The sequence below is a fragment of the Aulonocara stuartgranti genome (assembly GCF_965226115.1).
Source record: "Aulonocara stuartgranti genome assembly, chromosome: 11".
Classification (NCBI taxonomy): Eukaryota; Metazoa; Chordata; class Actinopteri; order Cichliformes; family Cichlidae; genus Aulonocara; species Aulonocara stuartgranti.
The window spans coordinates 36,928,804-36,953,142 of NC_138947.1; the positions used below are offsets into that span (position 1 = coordinate 36,928,804).

At 41.7% G+C, this 24,339-nt stretch overlaps 1 protein-coding gene across 6 annotated transcripts in view; it reads left to right on the forward strand.

The window, feature by feature from the left end:
* The window catches only part of cdk14 (cyclin dependent kinase 14), a 247,147-nt gene extending 222,808 nt beyond the window's left edge, over positions 1-24,339 (forward strand). For all 6 annotated transcript variants that reach the window (XM_082551038.1, XM_082551040.1, XM_082551043.1 and 3 more), the window contains one exon: positions 20,150-24,339. The gene's annotated coding sequence lies outside the window, so the exon portion shown is untranslated. The remainder of the gene's footprint in view (positions 1-20,149) is intronic.

The window sequence follows — 24,339 nt, forward strand, 5'->3', positions numbered from 1 at the left end:
CCACTCTGACGTGGAGGAAGAGTGGAGGGTCCATTTAGTGTCGAGTACATGCTCACAGGCCAGAGAATGGTAATAATAGAAATGTAGCTGCCTCATTGTTACACACTGGGTTTAAGCTTGATTGAATTTGGTTCACACTATGTGCTGAATTCAATTTCAGATGTAGAAAGCGCACACTGAAATCATCCAATGTTTTCGAGCTGCACGTGTCACGTGTACGTTCCTGGCACGTTCTAACAGAGCAGCGGCTTATCGATGTTGTCTCCAGACAAACAGTTTAGAATGTCAGAGAGGCTTTCCAATCAAATGTGCTGTGGAATAGGATACAGTATCCATGTTCCAGCACGGGCAACACCCAGTCTTTTCAACACAAGCTATAATTCACAGAGAAGTGACACCACAGCTGCCAGAATTCCACCACAAGTATCTGATCTCGCAGTTGTCCTCTCAAGACTGACCGCCTATTACAGATTTTGGAAATTGAGAAGAAAGCGATGTATGAAATGTATGCCGAGTGTGGATATGAAGCAGCAGTCTTACAATGACACCACAGAGCTCTAAAATTAACTGACTGGCCCTCGGAGCTCTTCTGGTGGTCATACAACCCCCAAACAGTTGGCAGCAGTGGAAGTCTGTGCTCCACGCTGTCATTTCAAAGCTCCCGTGTCTCCCAGAATTCAGCTGCCCACTATTTATGTTCATCTGTTGTGAAATATTCTGTTTCTGAGCTCCAAAACTTAAACTGTCATATTTCATGGAAACATGATGTTGTTTAAATCCCACAAATTCTTTTAGGGTGAATTTTTGAAACTACCATCCATCAATATTACGGTTATTTATCCATCATTACGATTAGAGATGGACCGATCCGATATTACGTATCGGTATCGGTCCGATACTGACGTAAATTACTGGATCGGATATCGGAGAGAAATAAAAAATGTAATCCGATCCATTAAATATCAAAAAAGCACCTCACAAAACCTGCGACACGGCGTAACTCGGCTCATAACCGTAGCACGTCAGAGCAGTATGCATCACGTGATAGAGCGGCTGTGTGTATTTGTAGCCTCGCTACCAAACCAGCATTTCATCAGGAAGTGATCCCAGAGAGAAGTAAAGCAAGTGTGTAAGTCCATCTCTGAATGTTAGTAAAGCATTCCTGCATTAAGCTTAACAACCATATATGGAGCGACTGCCTCTCTCCCTCTCTCTCCTGCTGCTACTTCAATCATGAAACTGATCAATGATCAGCTGATCGTCTCTCTTGTTTGTTTTTGTCTCACTTTGCACCAGAAAGAAACCAGCGGCTGAACAACAGCAGCACGTTTAAGCTTGATCAGCTGTTGTTAGAATGTATTTAATACTTTCTACACCAGGATCTATTTCTACAGCTGACGGCTGTAACTGTGCAGGGGCGGATCTAGCAAAGTTTAGCCAGGGGGGCCGATAGGGCATGAACAGGGAAAAGGGGGCACAAAGACATACTTTTCTTTCTTATTCTCATTTAAAATGTCGAGCTTTTAATAAATTGAATGAATCTTAAACCAAAGTTTTAATCTGATGTAAAATGTATAGAAGTCCATTACTGTATATAGTAACTGTTAAGTCTAATATACCCTAGTAAGCTAGAGTACTTTTTCCTTTGGGAAGGCACCATCTGTGCAGTCTGCAGTTATGTTGAAGAAAGATGTTGAATCTATTTAATTATTCTTGAAAAATATTTCATTTCTGTGCAATTTTTTCCACACTGCATCAAGTTAAAGTTGATTACGTCGATTGAGCATCATGAGGTGGGGGGTGGTTCCCTATTTTTTTTTGCTGGGAGTTTGCAACCCTATTAGTTAGGTTGCTTAATTTTTCTGCTAAGTTCTCTTTAGAATACCAGAATAGGGAGGATGGTGCAGGTTTAAGTTCATTAGATTGATCTGTTTTGCTGATCAGTGTTTTTTTGCATACAGGTATAACAGAATAGCTTTAGTGTTGTTGTTTATTTAAACTTGAGTATGAACCTATACAAAATGCAGCAAGATATAAAAAAAAACAACAGTTTTATTGATTAAAACACACTATATCAGATTCATATCGGTATCGGCAGATACAATTTCCCTCTAATTTTTCATGTGTTTGAGTGAACACACAAACTCCCTGAGCGTCCCCTTTGACCACTGTGCGCGACATCAGACGTGTGCACTGTGGTCACGCCGGCATCGAATCCATCCAAGTTACATGGTTTATTAAAATAATCAAATTACAGCATTTATATTTATGTTATACTACTTTTAATTAACTGCTTTAGCCCACTTACAATGAAAATGTAAAAAAAATCTTGTTCATGACCTGTGTAGCATGTTAACACTATTGGAAGGAAAAATAACTTGAACTCTAATTTTGAAAACACAACTTTCTTTCTTTTTAAAAAAAGCGCTGACTGTATGATGAGTCTGTGGTCTGGGAGAGAGTCCTGTAGCTCTCTGTCTGCAAAATACAGTAAATAATGACCAATGTTGGGCAATTATATAGTTACTTCTTTAAAAAAGTTTTTTGCAGCTATTTTTTTTTTAATGCAGCCAAGGCGTTTTTTTAAATAAACATTTCAAACTATTTACAGAACAATCAGCTGTTCTGCATCAAATCTGATACCACACAAATTCTTTGTGCCGCTCCAAAAATAATTTCTGTGCACTATGAGATGAAGGAGAACAACAGCCTGATACCTGCAGGCCTGACAGCAGCAGATGTGTCACTGCTGTAACACCTGTAACACTCAGCAGTCGCCTCATTGTTCTGACACACACAACAAAAACTACACTACACACTAACTACACACTAACTACACACTAACTACACAAGATTTGCGCTAAACGTCTCAAATCTCTCACATCTCAAAACACGGCGTCACTCCTAAAACTTCCCCCCATTTCTTAACAACTAGATGCTACGTTGCCATATCATTTTTTGATTGGTCGACATAGTACTTTTTTGGACAAATAGGAAAGGGAGAGGGGCGTTTTGTTTTGCTCACAGGCTTTCGAGCGTTTTCCTTGTAAAACACAGTTTTTACCGTTTCTTCCTGCAGTAAATATAAACAACGACAGTATTCAGGAAGAAAACCAAACATTGCAGATATTTTTATCATAACTCTGCTTTTACGTGGCCGATCAACACAATTTAAAAACTGGTATAAAGTCCACACTTTGTCCGTCAGTTCCGTCTGTCCTGCTCACATCTCCAATGGTTGTTCACGTTGTCATTAACGTGGTTTCACTCCACATCAGCCACTTTGCTCGCTAAAACACCGGTGTCGACACATAAGGACGCTGTAGCCTGTCAACCACGCTGATGTGAATCGCATCATTGGCTGGACTTTGGGATAAGGTGGCATCGTTCTGATCCCATACGGGAGCAGCCAGTCACTCACTGACTAACACTGCAAAACAGAATTGTTAAAGTTTTAATTTTAATTTCAGTTCAGGTGAGATTTTCTTTTGTGCGCAGCGCAGATTTTCTGTGCGCAGAGACGTGCCAGCAGTGCGCAGCTTAGAGGGAACATCTGGCAGATATCCAAATTTATGATATCTGTATCGGTATCGGACATAAAAAAAAGTGGTATCGTGCCATCTCTAATTACGATATTTCTCTCAACTACATATTTTAAAGTGCCTAAACCTAACCAAGGTTAAGTTGAGTTTATTATTTTATGGAAACTTTCCATTTAAACATTTATTGATTGTGACAGCCACCAATTTTTACTCCTACAAATATAACCGCCGAGCCAGCCCCAGAGTTAACTCAAACAGACGCTATAGCAACGGTTCACGTGTTCAGCTTCATCCTCAAACTTTGTAACAATTCAGCTTGTTTCCTCTCTGCTTTTCATTTCTGTACTTCAGAGTTGAAACATCTGTCAATGGACTTTGCATCCATAGAGGGTTTTAACCATGTTAAATAGGCACATTTTCAGAAACTAGAAGATCCCACATTTCAAACTACCATATTTTCCACACTATAAGGCGCACGTGAAATCCTTTAATTTTCTCAAAAATCGACAGGCAGGATGCTGTAAACGGGCCAAACTTCAGTCAGGAGAACAACTGAGATAATCCATCCACAATACGAGGTTAGTCATTAATATACTGCAACAACAACTTAATGCGCCTTATAATCCGGTGCGCCTTATGGTCCGAAAAATACGGTAAACAATATATTTTGGCAATACATTTTTTTATTAAAAGCTTTTTTCCTTTGGGTGGTCCAAACAAGCAAATGTTCTGCTTTAATAAACAAATGCTGGTCATTCATTCATCCCAACCACAGACATAGTGAGAGAGTAAGGACTCTTTGATTGAGAAGAAATAAAGCCAATAAAAAGTTTTCAATTGATAAATTGTAAAAATCAGATTTGATAACGTCTCAGGGTTTGCTTATAGAAATGATTAACGAAGCACCAATAAACAAAAGGTGTTTTGTTCTTGTCAACTTGTGAAAAAGTCGTCGGCTTGGGTTAGAACACAAAGGCTAACTCCATGGTGCGCATGAATGTGCACAAGGAAATAAAAACAGTTTCATTTTTTCTGTGTAAAAGTACAAATCTTGGCCTTATGATGACTCCAAGCAATGGAGCAATTTGGTTAAATGATTGCTCCATTGCTCTGTGTTCCCCGTGCTGTTAATTGTGTCTGCAATTCAGAGAATCAGACCTTATTAAATATTAATTTGTCTAAATCTGAATGTGTAAAGTCTTCAGCTCTACATAAATATTTTATGATGTTTTTCTTTTTATCAGACTTTGTAAATGTCTTCATCAGCGGTTTTGATGGCATCTACAATAAGCAGACGTAATACTGGCCTCTGTGCTCAACCTGCTACACAGGACTTTGAACTTAGCTGCTGCTGCTCACTGAACGCTTTTTCCTGCTGCGTTGTCCTTCCTACAGACAGAAATGTAATAAGTACCTTCACTGTCAAAAGAAAATCTCAAAATGGGCTAGATCTTTTAAATAATTTACCCTGAAATGACCGTGTGACCTCAGAGAGACTCGCTCTCACAGACACTGCAGCTAAAACTACAACAGCAGCTAACGGGCCAGTTTAAGGTTATATCTTGTGGAAAGGAGGAACATTGCCTGAAGCAGATACTTTCTACTACTTTCTACTTTCTATGCTTTGACAGCATGCACAGAGAATTATAGGGCTCTCAGTCCATGATTCAGACTCTACATACCGAGTATGATTTCACCAGAACTCTCACACCAGCCCTGTAGGTTTTTCTTCATGTGATTGTTGTGCTGCCGTTATAAGACCGAGGTGTCAGATTGTATGAGAATTTAATCTCTAGATGCAGCAAATGGCTGGTGATACTGACAAAGATAAAGCAGGGTGGAAAACAGGCTTTAAAAGTAATACAAATCCCTTTTATTCCACTATCATTTTCAAGACAGATTTATCTTAAGAGAGATTAGACTAGCCGTGGTTTGTTGATGTCTTCATAGTGAGTCTTGGTTGGGTTGGGGTTTAAGCCTCGTCGTATAAATAGCCTGTCAAAGAGATCAAACTGTGCACTGTCTCTACAATGTTCAGACTTTAATGTTTTAACTGGTCGTAGATTGGCACCGGATTCTCCTCGAGAATATTTTATGGTGAGTAGGCAGGAGATACAACTTCAGGATTTTAACATGCAAACTAATGGGAGCTGAAGAATTGAAAACGTGGTTTGGTCAGTGCACCCAGCTATAATACTCAGTAACACTTTGGTCTGCAGCCAGTAATCTCAGCAGCATTGATTAGGTGTGTGGAAAAAAAAGGAGAGAGGCTGCTTCTTCAGTTTAGTTTTTGGGTTTTACATTCCTTGCAACTTGAAAAGTTTCTTTTAGGTCTTGGATTTGACTTTGCAAAACCTTCAGATACCCTATAGACGGATGATTGATTGATATAGGCTAATTAGAGAAGAGAAGGAGAATTGCAGGATAAGTCAGGCGGGAATAGATAAATGTTGTTCGGGAACAGCATTGATTAGCTCTTCCCCAACGACTCAATGAACACTGATGGCTGTGGAGATGCCATGAGATCAGAGGATGTTAGCCCGTCATTGTGTCCTCTTTCTATTGTTCAGTGACACTGAGTACACTGAAGGCGTGTAGCTGCACTGTATTCAGGATTGAGTGCAGTGCAATTCACCAGTACCATGCAGACATACTGCATGGTATTTCTTCCCCAGTTTGTACTGTCTTCAGGCAGCTGAATAAGTTTGTTGTGGTGCTTTGCTATGTGAACGCAGCATTGTTAGCATATGATTTCTTGTTGGTTAATTTGCACTGTCATGCGCACTAAATCTGACATATTTCCGAGCAACAGGTCATGTGACCAGCTATTCACCTTTTCCTGAGCCAGACATTTGCATTTTGTTGTTAATCGCCTTTTTAGGTAGTGTCACTTGTCCAGGCAAGTCCAGGAAACCTTAAACTGCACAGTTTAGGGGCCAGCTGGGATTGGCACATCCAGCCACATGATCAGCAACGGATTTAGGGAGCGCTTGATTTGCTTTTTGCACTTTTAAATAGTGTATCGTGCAGTGAAATATTGGTCAGTCGTGCTCATTTAATAACGGGAATCCAAAAATCCAAAAGATTAAAGTTAAATGAATTGTGCAGCCTTAAAATGATCTGTATGCTGGATATTTGTGATCCATGATGCCATGCTCATCACATGTATTCAGGAACATGTTCTGGATGGTATGGTGATTGAATCCACTGAGCACAGAGCTTTGGTTTCTGTCTTTTTACAGTTTTTCTTTATATGATATGTAGGGCAACACACACACACACACACACACACACACACACACACACACACACACACACACACACACACACACACACACAAAGATTTTTTTCTTCCAAACACCCCAGAAGAGCTACTGAAGCTGTTGTGGGAATGATGAAGATTTTAATAGTCTTTTGGCATAAGTCTGGCAAGCGCTCAACTGGCTCAACAAATCTAACGGCCCTCAGATGAAAACTTGCAATTAAGCCAAGTTTCCAAGCTGCTTTTCTCTCCTCCCAGTTGCCATTTAAAGGCACACAATCAGACACAGTTTATAGCAGAGGGAACTAGACGAATATTCATGTAATTACTATAACATAAACAGAGCGCACTCTATATCAGAGCCTTGCTTTGTAAAACTTCTAAAAGTGACAGTGTAAGTAGTTATGCATTTTTAAATTGCAATGATCTGAAAATACAGACAAACACTGGGATTGATCTTAATATGATATCCTGTCCTGAATCGTCCCGTACTTGTGCTCCATTAGGCTCCTGGAAGCTTCCTGTGATGCACTGAGTGTGTCTTCTTCACTCACCTCTGTCCACACTCTCTGTATTTAATCATTAGCTATTATTAATCTCTTCCACAGCGTGTCTTTGTCCTGTCTTTCTCCCCTCACCCCCAACCTTTTGAGGCACATGGCTGCCCCTCCATGTTTAAAGAGAGTTTTTCCTTCCCACTGTCACCAAGTGCATGTCTGATTGTTTTCTCTGTACTTTGCAGGGTCTTTACCTCACAGTATAAAGCACACTGAGGTGACCAAAAGTTTTTCTTTATTTTCTTTCTTTAAATATGGTTTTATGGTAGGGTTCACATTAGGGTTACCAGCTCTGATGAATAAATGCTCAGAGGGTTAAATGAGGTAAATTCCACATATTTCCTGCAGTGCCAACAACAAGGCTGCTACGTGGTTCAGAGTGAAATGCATTGATGCTGTATTTTGGTGCAACCCTTCGTGTTCCCTGCACAGTCGATTGTAGTAACTTTGTTTCCACACACAAAGACACTTCCTCAGACTTCCCTGTGCTCTTGAAAACCTGTACGTGGGTGGAGGTGAGCTGGCATCAACTAACTGGATTATGCTGTGTTGCTGACATGGTTGTATAAGGGAAACCAAGCTATGCCTGCACTATAATGTCTGCTCGAGTAACACACACTATAGATCCTGGAGCCTACTTGGATGCGGGCCTGAAACCTAAGCCCCTACCTTTCATTAAACCTGCATTGTATGGAGGCTGGTTTACACCCTGGTGAAAATACCTTTCCTGAGTGTGCAGCGTCTCCCAGATCAAACACACAGAGCTAAACGGTGTCGTTTGTTCTCTGCATTTGGACCAAAATAAAAAGTTTCTACCTCTCTGCACCCTGCATTTCCCCTGCCATAAATAGCCATCTGGATTTCTTTACTTCAGCTTTCACTACTTCTCAAATCCACCTCCTCTTATAACAATGTCTGGCAGCACTCATTTCCCCACCGTTTCCTTTCAGGTGTAACTTTTCTTTATGTTCACAGGGTCACCACAGATTGATTCTGGGGAACGTTTGTTTTCACTGGCTAATGCTCTTTGTAAGATTCAAATTTATTTTACCTGAAAAAACATAATCACATCACCCACCAAGAACAATCTGAGTACACTTCTTTAAAATTAAGTTCTTAAGCTTTTGAAAATTCTTAATTTACATGGTCTTGAATGGGTTTGACTTGCTTTAGCAGGTAGTTTCAGTTGTGCGTATGAAGCTAAAGCAGAATAAAACTCCTTCAGGGGACTGTTGTTGTCAGTTGGAGCTATACAAATAAAACCAAACTAAATAGCGACAGTAGATTATCCCGGAGGAGTCTCTTCACTGTGTAGCCTTTTTCAGCCTTTAAAACACTTAGTAATGCCAGTCAGTCAGTCCGAATGAATCAGTTTCAACAAAAAAACGTCTTTTGATATGTCGTGTGATCTGTTTCACATCAGATCTGTAGCGCTCTTTCTCGGCATAAACCCACACTTCTCCTCACCTCTCTTTTTAACCTGGCTTCATGGTGACATCATCAGCTTCATCCCTCCATAGTTACTACAGCTGCACATCACCCTTGTTCTTGAAAATCAGTCCATCTTCATTCCTCAGGCATCCCCTCCTCATTACTAGTCCTTTGCGCCTCGTGATTCACTAAGTGTCCTCCATTGGTCCTTCCATCTTCTCAGCACGCTCTCTTCACTCGTTGGTACAACATAATCATCATTTTGTAAATTAGGGGCTGTTGTGACACCGTGAACCTTGTGGATTGACTAGTTGCTACCTAGTGACGTTCTCTCTTGTTTCTCAGGCAGATCTGCTCCTCGCTCGTTGCTTCCAGATTTGATTATGACAGCCTGAAAGCTCAGCTGGAGGCTTCACTCACCACCTGGTGGTTTCACCATCTTTTACGTGCTTTACAATCTTTGCAAGAATAACTTAAATGTGCAAATGAAGCCATGGTTGACTTGACTCGCCATGTCATGAAAGCTTAAAATGAATGGAAGCATGGAAGTACCGACAAAACTGAGGTGATTAAGCGCTCACTTATCAAACATCTTAATGATGAATTTCTTTTTATATGTATGACAACAAGTTTAGTTTAAGGAGTTTAACAGCTGTGTTAAATTATGGAGCTTTTCATTGGTGGAGCAGTGCTATCCAAGCCCCATGGAGGGGCTCTGATTATGGCCTGCAAAGTCTAGATTAATGGAGTGTGATGGTGATATTTGTGTTGAGGCTGAGCATTAGGTTGCTGATTTAGGCTTGCATTAACAGGGAAGCCCCTAGAGTAAATGTCAGGCAGCAGCCCCACATGCCTCCTAACTTTACCACTGATTCTACTTTAAAACATCTTCTGCTCCTCTCCTTTTATCCGCTCTGTCTCAATTGCTCTCCCACGCCAACGATTCACTTGACAAATGTTCTTAGCAGCCTTTTCTTCTTTGCTTTGCTTTGCTCGTCTCATTCTAACGCGCTCCTTTTCCTATCTGTGTCCTCCAGCGTCCTCTCAGTGTTTCCATCACCTTACATAAACCCCAGTAAGGGGGAAGTGAGCCAAGCCTTAGACAAGAAAAACATACCCCCAAACAAGGATTTATGGAACGGGAACCTGGCGATCCCGAGCGAGTGGGTGTGTTTGTGAGTTGGTGAATAAAGGCATTACTACTCAGAGCGTTCTCTGACCCTTAGTATGCGTTATTCTTCATCGCAGCTCCACACAGAACACAGCACATGTTGATTTAGCCTGAGCTGCACTTTAAGTGAGATCGCAACTCGCTATGCTTAAAATGGGTCATAGTGTCACTCCAACTCCTGATTGAAGGGAAAGGTTTTCGGAGACTGTTCCAGTTTGCCAGCAGTAAAAGTCAGTGGAAAGCACTCAACTTTTATTGAGGATTCTGTGCAGGAAATACACGTTACTGCTACTTTCAAAATGTTTTACCAAGATATTTCTATTAGCTAGAACCGAAGAGGAAGATCCTATCTAAAAGTAAGGACATTTTGACCTTTAAACAATATCCTTGACTGATCGTTCAGTTATGGAAACTGAATGTTTAATTCAGACACATCGTTTTAGCCAAATCTTTACAGAAGGTCTGGTCAGCAGTCTTCCAAACTCCCTCTAGGAGCAGAGAACATGTTTGGAATGACATTTCAAATAACCTTAGCACAGAGTTCTTTTAGAACACGAGCCCCGTTTGCCTCAGGGCTGCTCAGGAGGTCGGTCCAAACACGGTTTCAGAATGTTGCGAAGCTTGTATGATGATTGAAACGTCCGTGGAGTGAAGGGGCTGCTGATGCTGACGTCATTGCAGATGAGCTCCTTTTAAAATCCAGACCTCAAAGCAGCCAGGAATGTGTGCGTGATAACTTGCACCTGCGCTAGAAAAGCCAAGTCTCAGTGGCCTGAGAATGCGTGTATGTGAACACTAGCAGGAGTGAGTTTGTATGTTTAGTGTTTGCACGACAAGTGTAGAGAACGTGTCGTGTGCAGAATGAGCTGGCTTTTGTGACTCCAGTTATTAACTGCTGATCCTGGACTACGTGAACAGAAAAGCGTGTGCTGCCAGGACCTGGGGTAATAGGAAACATATGAATGTGCAGGCTGTCTCTGGTACAGAATGTGTGTGTCTGGGATTGTGTCTATGCATGCTTTAAAGACTCATACTCAGTGACTCTGGCCCAGACAACTGAGGCAAGAAAAACAAAGAGAAAAGTGTTTGTGTTAGAAAAGAGGGAGCTGGCAAGTCTGCAAGCTGCAGAGCTGAGAGTTCATTTTCCCATTTCCTACCAACTGGATCTAAAACTCTTTTATTTCAGAGCCACATTATTGAGTAGCTGTGCACAGACAGAAACACATAGCACTCCCACGGTTTGTTAAACTCCAAATACACACAAGACAGAGTTTGATTTTTATTCCCCATCCACTTCGGTTGGAGCAACGAAAAACGGTCAAATGTGATTAACCGTGAGTTTTTGTACAGATCCCGACATGTGTAATCCAAAAACAATACTGCCTACAGCCTTAAAAAAGCAAGTCAAAATCTGCCATGTAGCCCATGTTAGTTTCTGTGTTGTCAGACACGGTGCATTTGGGACTGTAAGCCATGAGCATGAAGCTAAAATAACTTTCCCAGCTAAAAGCAGCAGAGTGCAGGTCGCCAGGCAGAGCCTCTGCAGAATCTCTTGCTTGTATGGAGAGGCCCCAACACACCGTCTCACCACAAATCCTACTTTATTCAATCAAATCGAGAATTTTTACCAGTTTTTCTCATTTGTTTGCATTTCTCCATTTGGAGGCCTTGGTTATGCTTTCATACCCCAAAACTCAGTTATTTAGACATTTACAAATACACGACATAGAGTTCTGCTGTTCATGGACTCTGTTCCCATCTTGGATTGTGAGGAGGGCCTTCCAGCTGAAACTTTCCGACTCGGAATTTGGAATTTCTGGCTTCCCACTTCAGATGGAACACCAGCTAGTAGCTAGCTTTATTCCTGTGCCTAAAGTTGTCTTCTTCCACATTTGCTTTGCCTTCACATTGTTAAGTATGGATACATAAAATACTCAGGTATACTGTCAAAAATTGAGTATAGAAGGATGGAAATGGAAAATGATACTTCAACAGGGTATATTTCTGCTCACATTCTGCAACTTCTGTCGGTGCTGTGCTACTGGAAACTGAATCTCCCGGAGGAACCCACCCGAGGAATAAATAAAGTTTCATCTAATCTCATCTCTAATCTAACTAGAAAAATTTGCATTTCCTGCGAAAATGCTGTGTGGATGCCTTAACGCTGAAGATGTCTGCTGCGAAAAAGCGGTTGCCCTGAGCAGGATTCGAACCTGGCCTTTCTGGTCTTAAGGTGGCTACCCATCTCACTGCGCCAAACTCATTCTCACAAAGAAGAGGTGGAGAGACTGACAATTCTGGTGAAATGAGCAGAAGCTGCAGAGAATTGTGCTGATAAGAGGTGAAAAGGCTGAAAATTTTGCAGAAAAGAGGTGAATGAGCAGAATTCTGCTAAAAAGAGTTTTTTGCTGAAAACAGCTGAAAAAGCTGGGATTTGTGCTGAAAAGTGGTGAAAAAGCTGAAATTTGTGTTGAAAAGAGTTAAGAAAGTGTAACTGTTGACTGAAAGAAATGTTGCCATAAGCGGGATTTGAACCCGGGCCTCCCAGTTTGAGATCGGATGCTCATCTCACTGAGCTAAAACACAGGTCAATCCGGCAAGCAAAATCAGTGAGGCCACTGATGATATGGCAGAAATGGGCAAAAAATATTGCAAAAAAAATTCAATATCTCAAAAAGTATAGAAGTTTTGAGCACCAAAAGATATAGCCAGAAAGAGCAGAATTTTTTAAAGTTTGAATGGCGAAAATCAGATAAAAACCGAGGGAGTAGTTAAGGTTTATTGTGTGGATGCCCTTGAGGGCATCCACACAATAAATGATGACGCGTAAGCTAACCAACTAGCTGTTAGCTAGCTTGTTACCACAACAGCTCCTGTGGACAGTTCACCGTGCTAAATTTGAGATGCTATGCTGCCAAAATGTATGCACTACACTACCAGGTATATACATGCATGTACATGTTTTGCACATGAAAGGGTATGAGCACATATACTGAGACATGTGTTTAAGCAGTTAGTGTGCACTGGGACACGATCTGCATCAGCTGTGTGTTCTGCTGATAGATAAAGTGAATTACAGGCTACAAAGAAAAAAGTGAAGTGAAACCATAAGGTGTCATATAGAGCAGTGTAGTTTGGAGTCTTTGTGCGTTCTGTTGTGTAATTTGTTCATGTACTATGTTGTGGATATATTTACACACTCAGGATTGAGACACTAAAAGAAATGAGTGGCTGTGCAGTGTGTAGCAAGCAGGGAGGGATTCCAGGCACAGCTGACACAATGATTTCATTATTTGGAACTTTGTGGCCACTTGTGGTTATAACCCCTCAACACTCAGGCAGACTCAAACTGTTACCGTTGCATTTTGAACGGCAGTAGCCCGTTTGAATCTAATTATACATCATTCAAAAGCACAAACCCTCAGTTCCAACTGAGTAAACCATTCAAAGATAGCACCAAGGCCATAGGAGTATATACTGAGTAAAGAGGAGTTTTCTACCTTTTTCTCTCTGTTGTTTGTGAAGAGGATTTCTTGTATTTTGTCTACAGGGGCACTAAAACTTTGTGATGACAGCCTGTAGGATAAAGCATCCATGGGACACAAACGTTTAGAAAATAACGTTTAAAAAAATCTCAGTGGTGTTGTAAAAGTGAAAAACTTTTCCTATAAATTTCTCATAAATATATAAAAAGTTCCAGTGGTGGATGCTAAAATTAAACTTGAGCCAAAATCTCAGGCTCACGGAGCTCTGAATACTGTTTTACTCTTGGATCTGTATGATGTCATAAAGAGTAGATATCCTCACACAGCACTGAGCACAGACACAAACCGAGTGTTTGTGAGGGGCACTGACAGAGTAGGAAGCAGCGTTAAAGGAAGAGGAGCAGCTGGGTGAGCTGTGGGGCCGGATCAGTGCCTGGTGTAAGATAAATAACTGTGAATCATTCACATCTGCTCTGGTAGAGTCCAAGTATGAATAATAATATGTAGTTAGACGTAAGCAGAATCGGCCCACTTTAATAAATGTTGTGAAAATAAAATGCTGAAGTTGCGATCGTGAGAAAAATGTTGCAACTGTTACCATTTAGCTCAGGTCGGGTCTACAGTAAAATGTCAAAACAAATCTGGATCATGGTGTTTGTGTATTTTCACACAATACAAGAAAATCCAGACTGGATTACTAAATAAACTAAAGCAAACGGGCTCCCTACCTCGTTAGATAAATCTCAGTAGCCTCTGTATTAAACAGTGTCTGCTAAGAAAACAGCTTCGTCTTGATTAATGAAGGTAGTCAAAGCTGCCAACAAGCTGAGGAAATTCTGCCTGTGTGTGTGTGTGTGTGTGTGTGCGCGCGCGTGTGTGTGTGTGTGTGTGTCAGTACATGTGGAAACAGTCGTCTGAGTGTCCAGCTATTAAGTGGAACGTTTACCTCGTCCTCCTCCCTGCTTCTGTTAATTGTCAGTGAGACAGTGGAGAGTTTGTCGTAGATGTGGCAGCTCATCGCAGGCCTGGCCACAACACTGCATTCCTCTCAAAATTACTGTCAACGTTTAAGTCAAGTTCCAGAAAAGAGGAAAGAGTGAATAAAAAGAATGTGGAAAATATCTTATGTAAGTTTGAATCAATCCAAAGCTTCATCTCACACACGTGTACTCACTCACATATCCAACACTTCACAGTGCAGAGCCTCACTCGTTTGTGCATGCATGCAAATGTATGCACACACACACACACACACACACACACACACACACACACACACACACACACACACACACACACACCATAAAGCAGCTTATTAAACCATCAGCACTCTCCCAGCTCAGGGTGTTCATTGAATGGCATTTAAAGGGCAGTGTGACTCAGTTCATTAAACTAGATCAGACACGGAGCGACCTCTCTGCCGGGAGAGGGGTCAGAGGTTGTGACCCCTTGTTTTGGGGGCTTGGATGGATGTGGGGGTGGAGCAGAATGGGGCCTGCGAACCTGATTTAGCTAGTTTTAGAAACATTTGTGAAGCCACGCAACAGACGTAGCCAAAGCTGGAATTAGTTTCTGTTTCGCTTCATCGTGAAATGATAACCAAACACAGAGTTATTAATATTTCCACAAAGACTTCTCACTGATGCTAACAGCTTTTACATTGATGAGAAATCAGAGAGGAAAGCTGTGTGTTTATGAGATGAGTGGCTGGTTGGAAACTTGGGGAATGATTTATAAACCATGGCAGGAGCAGGAGGGCAAGGAGGAAAAATGGAGGCATAGAAAGAGTTGGATTAAGAGAAAGGGGAGCAGCAAAAAGTGAGCAGGGAGGGTAAAAACCCACGGCTTTCCAGCTTATGCAGCAGAGTTGCAGTCAGGCCTGTTGCTGTGCCAAACTTGGTGACGTGTTTCTACAGTTGCGTTTAATTTTAGCTCATGGGATACGACAATGCTCATTTCTACCAGCAAGACTCCAGAGTTTTATTTTCTCACGGTCATGTGCGTCGTTATCGCTGCGAACAGACGTCTTTCAGTGTGCAGAATATGTAGGCAATAATACGTATCTGTTTTCTGGACATCTTCAGGCCCCCAAACCTTTCCCAGTATCATCAGAAGCTAACTCATAACTGGTTTTCCAGATATACTAAATATATATCACGTATACACATAGCTAGATATACAAGTGTCCCCTGTGTTGAACCCTAAGGTCACATTTAGAGACCTTAGGGTTCACTTTGTGTTCTGCACAGTGAGTCTTCCACAAATCCGGGCTTCATCAGAAAGATCAGAACAAAAAAGACTGCCGTACTACAAATCAAATTTGTTGGAACGCAGTGTTTTCAAGTGTGAATGTGACTTTTTAAAAAAAATTTAAATAATTATTATCACAATTTATAAAAATTCAGCTACTGAATGGAATAGCATGGGGTGCACTGATATTTATATGTAGCTTGTCTAGTGTTAGCGCCCACTCAGAGAACATTTGGTAAATGGCCTGTATTTGTATAGCGCTTTTACTAGTCCCCCCCTAGGGACCCCAAAGCGCTTTACACACCCAGTCATCCACCCATTCACACACCGGTGGAGGCAGCTACAGTTGTAGCCACAGCTGCCGTGGGGCAGACTGACAGAAGCGCCATCGGCCCCTCACCAGTAGGCGGTAGGTGAAGTGTCTTGCCCAAGGACACAACGACCGAGACCGTCCGAGCCGGGGCTCAAACCGGCAACCTTCCGATTATAAGGCGAACTCCCAACTCTTGAGCCACGATCGCTCCATTTCATGGAAACAAGGGATTTTGTTACCACACAGGTAGGGTTTAGACAGCACCGTACTGATGGACCAGGACAACCCACAAGTAGGTGACATATGTTTGTTATTCATGACAGGATCTTGGTTACAGTGGACCAAGATCCTGATAAGAGAAAAAGCCCAGGTGTATAGAGGGCCAAATCCAGGTGGGAACATCTGTCATGAAGGCTTGTTGGATGAGCTACCATGTACTTACTGCTTCAAGGATGGACAAATAATGAAGTGACAGCACAGTGTTGGCCTGGAAAGACAGTGGCTCCACTTCCAAAATGCTACTGCTAACTGCTTCGACTCTCAGCAAATCTTCCAGGTCTTGGATGCGTAGACCCGGGTCCAACCAAAGCTGGCATCAACTCTCATCAGGTGCTGCAAAAATTCTTCCAATAATTGAAAGATGGAGCCCACATATTCTGTCTTATCTTCATTTTCTTCCTATGAAAAATACCCCAGCTTGTGCTTGTAATGCTAATGTAATGTAATGTAATGCTACAAGGCACAACTGGCTCACAGCGTCACTGACACTGGTGCAAGAGAGGTGGCAGAGTTGCACAACTATGGACAACTGCAGTGTATTGAATGCACCATTGTTAATCTTTCAAGGTTATTGCACATTACTACCTTGTCATTCTGCTTTACCCTGAATTTGGTTCTATTTTCTTGCTCTTGGATGGTCGTGTTGGGTTGTATTGTTGTGCATCTGCCCCAACACAGAGCATTTTAGGGATTTCTCTTTTTCCGAGGGTGGTGGTGGGGGTGACTATCTCTATTAAAGGACACCCAGCAGCAGCTGGCCACGCCTGCTAAATCCTCTTGACAAAACCCACCCACCAGCTCCATCTGCCTCCCAAGTGGAACCCCGTGATGCGCACACACACACACACACACACACACACACACACACACCTTTCTGGTGCTCTTTGATCCCAGAGAGAGCAAAAGCCTACATCTGTTCTTACTACATCAGATCCTTTTAAAACAATGACGCTCTTGTTGGCATACACCGTGTAGCGAGAAGCCATGACACACACACACACACACACACACACACACACACACACACACACACACACACACAGTTACTGTATCTCCTCACCCTTGACCTTGAGGCAGACTGCTTCGGCCCTTCTGCAGAGACAGAGACCAGTAAATGTTTAGTTCGCCACTGCTTACAACGATAATGATCTTGCTCATTTACACTCGTTACGTCCTGAAATAATGAAATTTGCACATCTAATAAAATTCCAAACAGCAGAAATTTTGTTCAGAGGAAAAAATGTTTCTTTAAAATATTCAAAGCAATATTTTTTGTAACTTCAGAACTGTCAGTGTGCATCCTGCAAGGAAAGGTTAGTCTTAGTGTGTGAAGGAAAACTGAGGAACAGTTTGCGTGTAGAGCTGAAGCAATGTCTGAATGTGTATGTATATATGTATATATGTATATGCTGCTTTGTCCTAAAAAACTTTGTGAATACTGTTTATACATATTTGAACTTTATAAAAAGTTCTTTGTGGATGTCTGCTGAAAGCTTTCACAAATACAGACTCAGTGTTTCGTATCATAGTGATGTTCAGGTTGCATGTGAAAGATAAATATCCCATTTTGGAAGTCTGGTGTCAGACTGGTGCAGACCTGGAACAGATTTAAGCTGGATGCACGGTAAACCCACACAGGTGATTTGAATTACTTTGGCTGATTACACCTTCTCACGGGACTGTGTGGGTGGAAACACAATGTGAGCATCTCGCTCCTCCGTCAGCTGCGCTGCATCTGTTAGGGCGAAAGAAAACAATGCAAAATGTAATATTTCTACTGCCTTGCAGGGAACTTTTGACTGTGTTTTACAGTTCTATAAGTATCCCTCACCGGCAGTGTGAGCCGTGCTTTGCAAAGCTCTAAACGTTTACGATGAAGAGGCTGGCTGGTATTGCTTTGGCTAAAATGGGTGTAGTTGTGCGTCACTTCTGCTGTATCAAATGTCATTGAAGTTGCCCTCCAGAATTTGAAAAACAGATCTGATAATAGTCTCTAATTTGCAGAATACAACATTATACTGTAAAACGACTGCTGCATGTCGAATCAGGTACTTCTGCTGTTTTGAGTGCATATATGTGCTCACATAGCTATTTACTTACAATTCATCTAGTACACTTCATGTTCCACTTATCTGCTGTGCTACCAGAATTATGTGCAGTTAGTGCGTATTATTATGAATGAACGATTATTATATGTGACTCTGTTTCTTGTCCTCAGTTGTTGAACTCTTGGTTTTGTAGTGGAACGGTGAGGAAATGATTTCACGCAGTCGTAGCACCGATGATAATGACGCCACCTGTGAGCTTAGTAGATGTTTTCACTGCTGAAACCAGGGATTAAAAATCCAGAGGTGGTGTTTTACGATATTTTGTATGATACCTACCAAAAAGTAAGCCTCACTTTCAGTGACTTATACTGGTTAAAAATGATTGGATGATCCCGTCTTTGCCACAATGTAGCCATTAGAGTAGCAGCTGGAGGCTGAAAGTGTGCAACGTCACCAATGAAGCTGTTAGAGTAACGTTCATAAACTGTAGGCATTTCAATCAGGAAAGTCTATCCAGCTCTGTTTTGACTTCAGTGCTGTTTCATAGCTTTAGAGCCACCCTGCTGCACCCTCACATACTCTGAGTAGTAATCTCTTTGCTACTACAACACTAAATGATCATTTAGCATGGCTGAATCACGGGGCTGTTGCAGAAATCCTGGGACGAAATGTCGTCTTGGCACATTTTACTTGAACCCTTCTAACACTAGTGCCTGAGGATGTGCTTTAATGGCCTCTGTAATGGTTTACTGCCTCTGGACTCCCGCAGTAACTAAACAAAGAGGGTAATGTGATGCTGGCTTGTTTGGAAATACATGTTCGTGAGTCTGTATTTGGATGCATATATACGTGTTTGGCGTCACGAGGAGCAAATAAAATCAGCATTTGAGATTCCTGCCATATACAGGCCTGTTTCCGCTGAGGGCTGCTGAGCAAAGGCCCGGCGAATGACATCCAGAGACGCAGAGAGAGAACATGAGGCAGTAAAGAGGAGAGTTAGGGTGGAAAGGGACCGGAGAGAAGCAATGCATTATTTATCAATCCACATTTCCCTCTTCTTCTTCATCCATTACTCCTCCTCCTCTTTTTCTGCTCACTCCTCCTCTTGTTCCTCTGTGACATTCATCCTCTCCTCCTCTTTCTCCTGTACCATCTCCACCTCCCAATCCTCTACTCCCTCTTGTTTAACATCATCAAGTCCTTCACTTTTATCTTGTTTTCCCCCTCTTCATCCACTGCTCCCTCTTGGTCATCTCCCTCCTCCTCTTCACCTCCTTCACTCCGCCTTTGGTTTTATCTCAGCTGTCTTCATCTGGCCTGTTGTTGCTGCTATCCAGTTATCAACCTGTGGAAGTCTTTTAATGTGATACGAACTTTGAGAAATGACTCGAATCGAGACCCGTTTCCAAACGAGCTTTGCGCTTGTGTAGCCAGGTCATTCAGGTAACACTTTCCCCTGTGCTCTATAAAGGTTTATGAAAAAAACACCTTGAAATCTGACCTCGAGAAACTTGTTGCTGATCCAGCAGGCTTGTGAGTATGACGTGCCTTAGAGCAGGTTTACCACGTGGTTTACAAGTCAAAAGCATATGAGATGGAGCCCACTCCTGTTTGACATGACCAGCTTCAAAACACCAACACAGCCATGGCAAACACTCAGAGCTTAGAAAATTGTGAAAATATTTGCTATGCTAACAACTTTGGCAACTAGCTGCTGAAAAGCATATAAAACATGTGATATGGTTACTTTTACATTGTCGGCGCTCTGGAGTCCATCGCTAACAGACGTTGTCGTCTCTGTCTCTTTTCAGGTGGCTGTTGTGGAAAAGAAAAGACGAAGAGAGACGCTGACATTGAGGATCCAGAGACACGAAAGAGCCCCAGTTCTCTTTATTTATTACCTTCACGATATGTGTGTGTGTGTGCGCGCGGGTGTGGCTGTGCATCAGGAAGAGGACGAGCATAGAGCATGTGTGCATTCTGATCGGTACCTAAGATTTAAGGCTATCATTTGCAAATTTTGTTTACTTTTTATAAGGTTCCAATAATTCATATATCATTGTCTAAGTATAAACAAAAGGACTTCACTCTTGGTACATATTGTGTTTTGTGTTTGTAACTAGCCTCCTATTTAAGAATGTATATTTGTATGTATGATATACTCATCTAGAAACTATATAATGGACAGTTTTAATATTGCTTCATCTCGTCACCACTATACTGCTCGTGCCATTAAATCCATGCACACGAGCATCTCTGAAACAGAAGTAATGCAGTCACTTCAAAGAAAACAACGAATGCTAAAGTTTTTCATTTCTGTTTATCTCTCATTTGTGGAATTATAGGAGAAAACCGTGATAATGACGTCATAATAATGACGCTATAATAATGATGCTATAATAATGACGTCATAATAATGACGATCTCAGAGGGCTTTCAGGTAGCCTACTCTGGCAGCCATATTGGAGGTCCTCGGTTCTTTTGTAGCTTAAACTGCACCTGCTTTAAAGCTTTAATTTATTAGTTAATGGACTCACAACAAAGTAGCTAACAGCTTCAAACCCCATGTAAATACTAACACTCAAATCTGGTAGGTAATAGTAGATAAGACTCTTTGTCAGATGTTCGTCATGCTGTGTGGGTTCATGTTACAGGCTTACTTTGGTAGTTCTGACCAGGATTTTCATCACTTCTCTGAATATTCATCTCACAGTACTGCAACAGGGTAAAACTGCTTTTACATGAAAGGACACGGTTGAAAGAAGAAGGAGATTATCATGGACCAGTGCTTAGACTGAAGTACGTATGAGTTTTGGGAGCTTTTCAGCTCCAGTCCACTGTTCCTGTGACCTACCAAGGCTTTTATCTGCATACTTGACCCCAGGTTGTTCAAATAGACACAAATTTGACATCAGATGCCCTACCTGACACATTTATTCCTGACACTAGGAAAACTCCAGCTGTGACTCCTTGATGCTGAATTTGTGGCTCTTCTGAGTCTCAAACTGCAGAGCTGAGGCAAATGTGTTAACCACTACACAATGGTGTAAAAACCACTCGGCCAAATGTCACGAACCCAGAATTTGAACCAAAGACCATAAAATAACCTTTAATATTTGATGTGGACCAACATTTGGCTGATGCTCATTCGTTTCCATGACCTCACTGCAGTCTCTCCTGCTACACTGGTTTGCAGCTGTTTATCTGGACAAACCAACTAATGGAGGAAAACAGCATTAATGAGAATTACCTTTGGCTGGTTTCTCTGAACACAGTCCAGGTTTGTGCACTTTTAAACATAAACCTGCCTATTGCTGAAGCTCTGACAAATCTATTTTTATTTGTATCATATTATCAGAGTTCAAAAAAGGACACTAATGAGCATGTGCAGAGGTAACAGCGAGCAGCTGAGATGAAAAGGCCTTAGTATGCGTCAGCTCGTACTGCCGACGTTTGGCTTCTCTCTTTTGAATTGAATCCAAGTAAGACATGGATTCTTGTATTTGCAATAAAAAGCTGGTGTTATTATGGGTGACCTGTTGTATGTAATTGCACTTTGAAATGTGTATGTGAGTAATATTCACTCAGAATCCTCGAGAGTAAAGGCCAAAACTCCCAAAGTAAGGCCCCATTTGTAGGAAAATTCTAGCGGTTTGATATTTCCGTGGACCTCCACGATGGAACCAGATGGAACTGATTGTGTTTCGCACCTTGAAAAGTCTCTCTCGTCCAAACGATCTCTGCGGACGATTTTGACAGTGTACACAACTCTACGGGGACGGCACCAACCGGTGTGCGCATAGACGCAATACTGTGTTTAACAACAGCTGGATAATGGAAATGCATGTGTGTGCTAGTGTGTGTGAGTGTATTAAACATGGGCAATAGCAAAGCACTGGTGCTTCCATCCATGTATATGAGCTAATGTAGAAAAGGCACAGGCAGCGTGGCCTGTTATCTGATCCTGCCCTCGACAATCCTCCTTTTCACTTTTACTGTTACTAACAAAGAATCTGCAATATCCTCTCGGACACAGACGATCTGAGTCACCGAGTTATTTTTACGCTTCTACGTTACAGATCTGGAATTTCTTTTCTCTGAAAAATTTGAATGACTGATTTGTAGTGTGTGTGTGTGTGTGTGTGTGTGTGTGTGTGTGTGTGTGTGTGTGTGTGTGTGTGGAGTAGATACACATAGTAGGAGGTGGTGATTAACTCTGATCAGTCCCTATAACACCAACATGTGCTCTCAAGCAGAGACATTCCCAAACTGTGTGCCCGTGCTTTGGAACATTTTGTGACACAGCGATGAAGGTGAGCTGTATGCTGTCATCTGCAAAGATCTTCTACTGGGTTTTTGTCTTTCTTTTGTTGTGTTGTGTGCAAATATCTGAATATTTCAGCTTAGATGTGTGGTGATGATGTGAAGTGCTACCGATACAATGGCTTCCTCTTTACCAGTCCGTTTGAAAGCGACTGAAACAATAATATTGGCCCTGCACTGTTGATTAGCCAAAAATCTGAAGCCATGGACGAATGGAAACCGTGGATGCTTCTAATGTGACTCCACAGCCTCTCAAACACACATAATAGAGATGTCTTGCCTGCCAGATTATTTCTTCACAGCCATCTAGACCTGGCATCTAGAAAACCCTGCAACCCCTACGTGCACTCTCTCGGCTGATTTTGCAGACTGTTTTCATGTCTTTCTTCCATACAGTGCTTACATAATTTAATAATCCCTCTTCTTTATGCCAACCATGTGGTGAACCAAAGCTCAGCTGTAGCTAGCATGAAGCTTTTCCAGTTGGCTACTTCAGTTATTACAGTACGTACGGCTGTGGGCCACTGGTTTGGAATGCCTGTGTTCTTCTGTTATGCACTGGCTTTGCCCTTAATGATTAATATATGAATATAAGTATATATATACCCTTGCTTTGCTCAAACCAGCCTTCCTCACAAATGTAAATATTGTCCCTTGGTTTTAACTTTTATTGCAGATAGGGGAGAACTCGTGGAAGTGCTGTACTCTGAGTTATCTCGCGGCTTTTCAGTGTCATCCCCGGGCTGTGATTGTGCGGCACGAAAAAAGGGGAGGCAAGGCGGTGGGTAATGCCAGTAAAGCAGCGTGACAGAGGAGGGTTAATACCATCGAGCTGTGCTAAGATTGCCCAGCCTCGCTTGGCTTTAAGGGATTGCAGGCAGTATTAGCAGCTGAATAATTATTTTTGCTATGTTTCTCCTTGTGTGCACACTTTCAGTGTGGCTCATATTCATTCATTCAGCCCAACCCCCACGCCCCAATGCTCTTCTTTTAGGCTCGAGAGCCTGGAGTCTTGTAAAAAACGTATATTTTTGAGTCCTGTGCAGGCAGAGTTCAAGCTCTGTTTTAACTTGAATGTGCTTCATATCTTTCACGTAGAGCCCAGTGAAGGAACGACTAGTCGGAATTGCACATTTAGCACTGTGACAGAGAAGAAAGAGAGATTGATAACGTAGTGCTTTTTCATCGTCGCTGGAGTGAAAAAGTGACGCTTCCACTATGTTTGTATACAGGGTTACAAGTGTCCCCTTAATGCTGTTAAAGAGACGTCATATATGACTGTACATATATGATGAGTATAAATATAAGGCATCTATTTTTGACAGTCTTTGTGGTGTGGGCAGAAGTCGTACGAATAGGAAAAACATATAGGTTGGAGCCAACGTGCATCCTCGCCGTGCTCAACGATGAGTCTGTGTTTGCAACTTTTTTCTGTAAAGCTTCTCTTCACGTTTGGATTTTTCTTTTTGTATGCTGCACTGAAAATACGTCATTTTCACAAGTGGTTTGGAAAACAGAAGTGTCAGTCACTTCATCCAGTGAAATATTATAGTATACAGTAGAGTAGCTGTTGCATTATTTGTTACGAGCTGTATGTAATGTTATTATGGAAGATGTAATGTCCTTCTGTAAATGTTGTTTAATGTTTTACCTGAAATAAAAATTTATTAATGCTTCA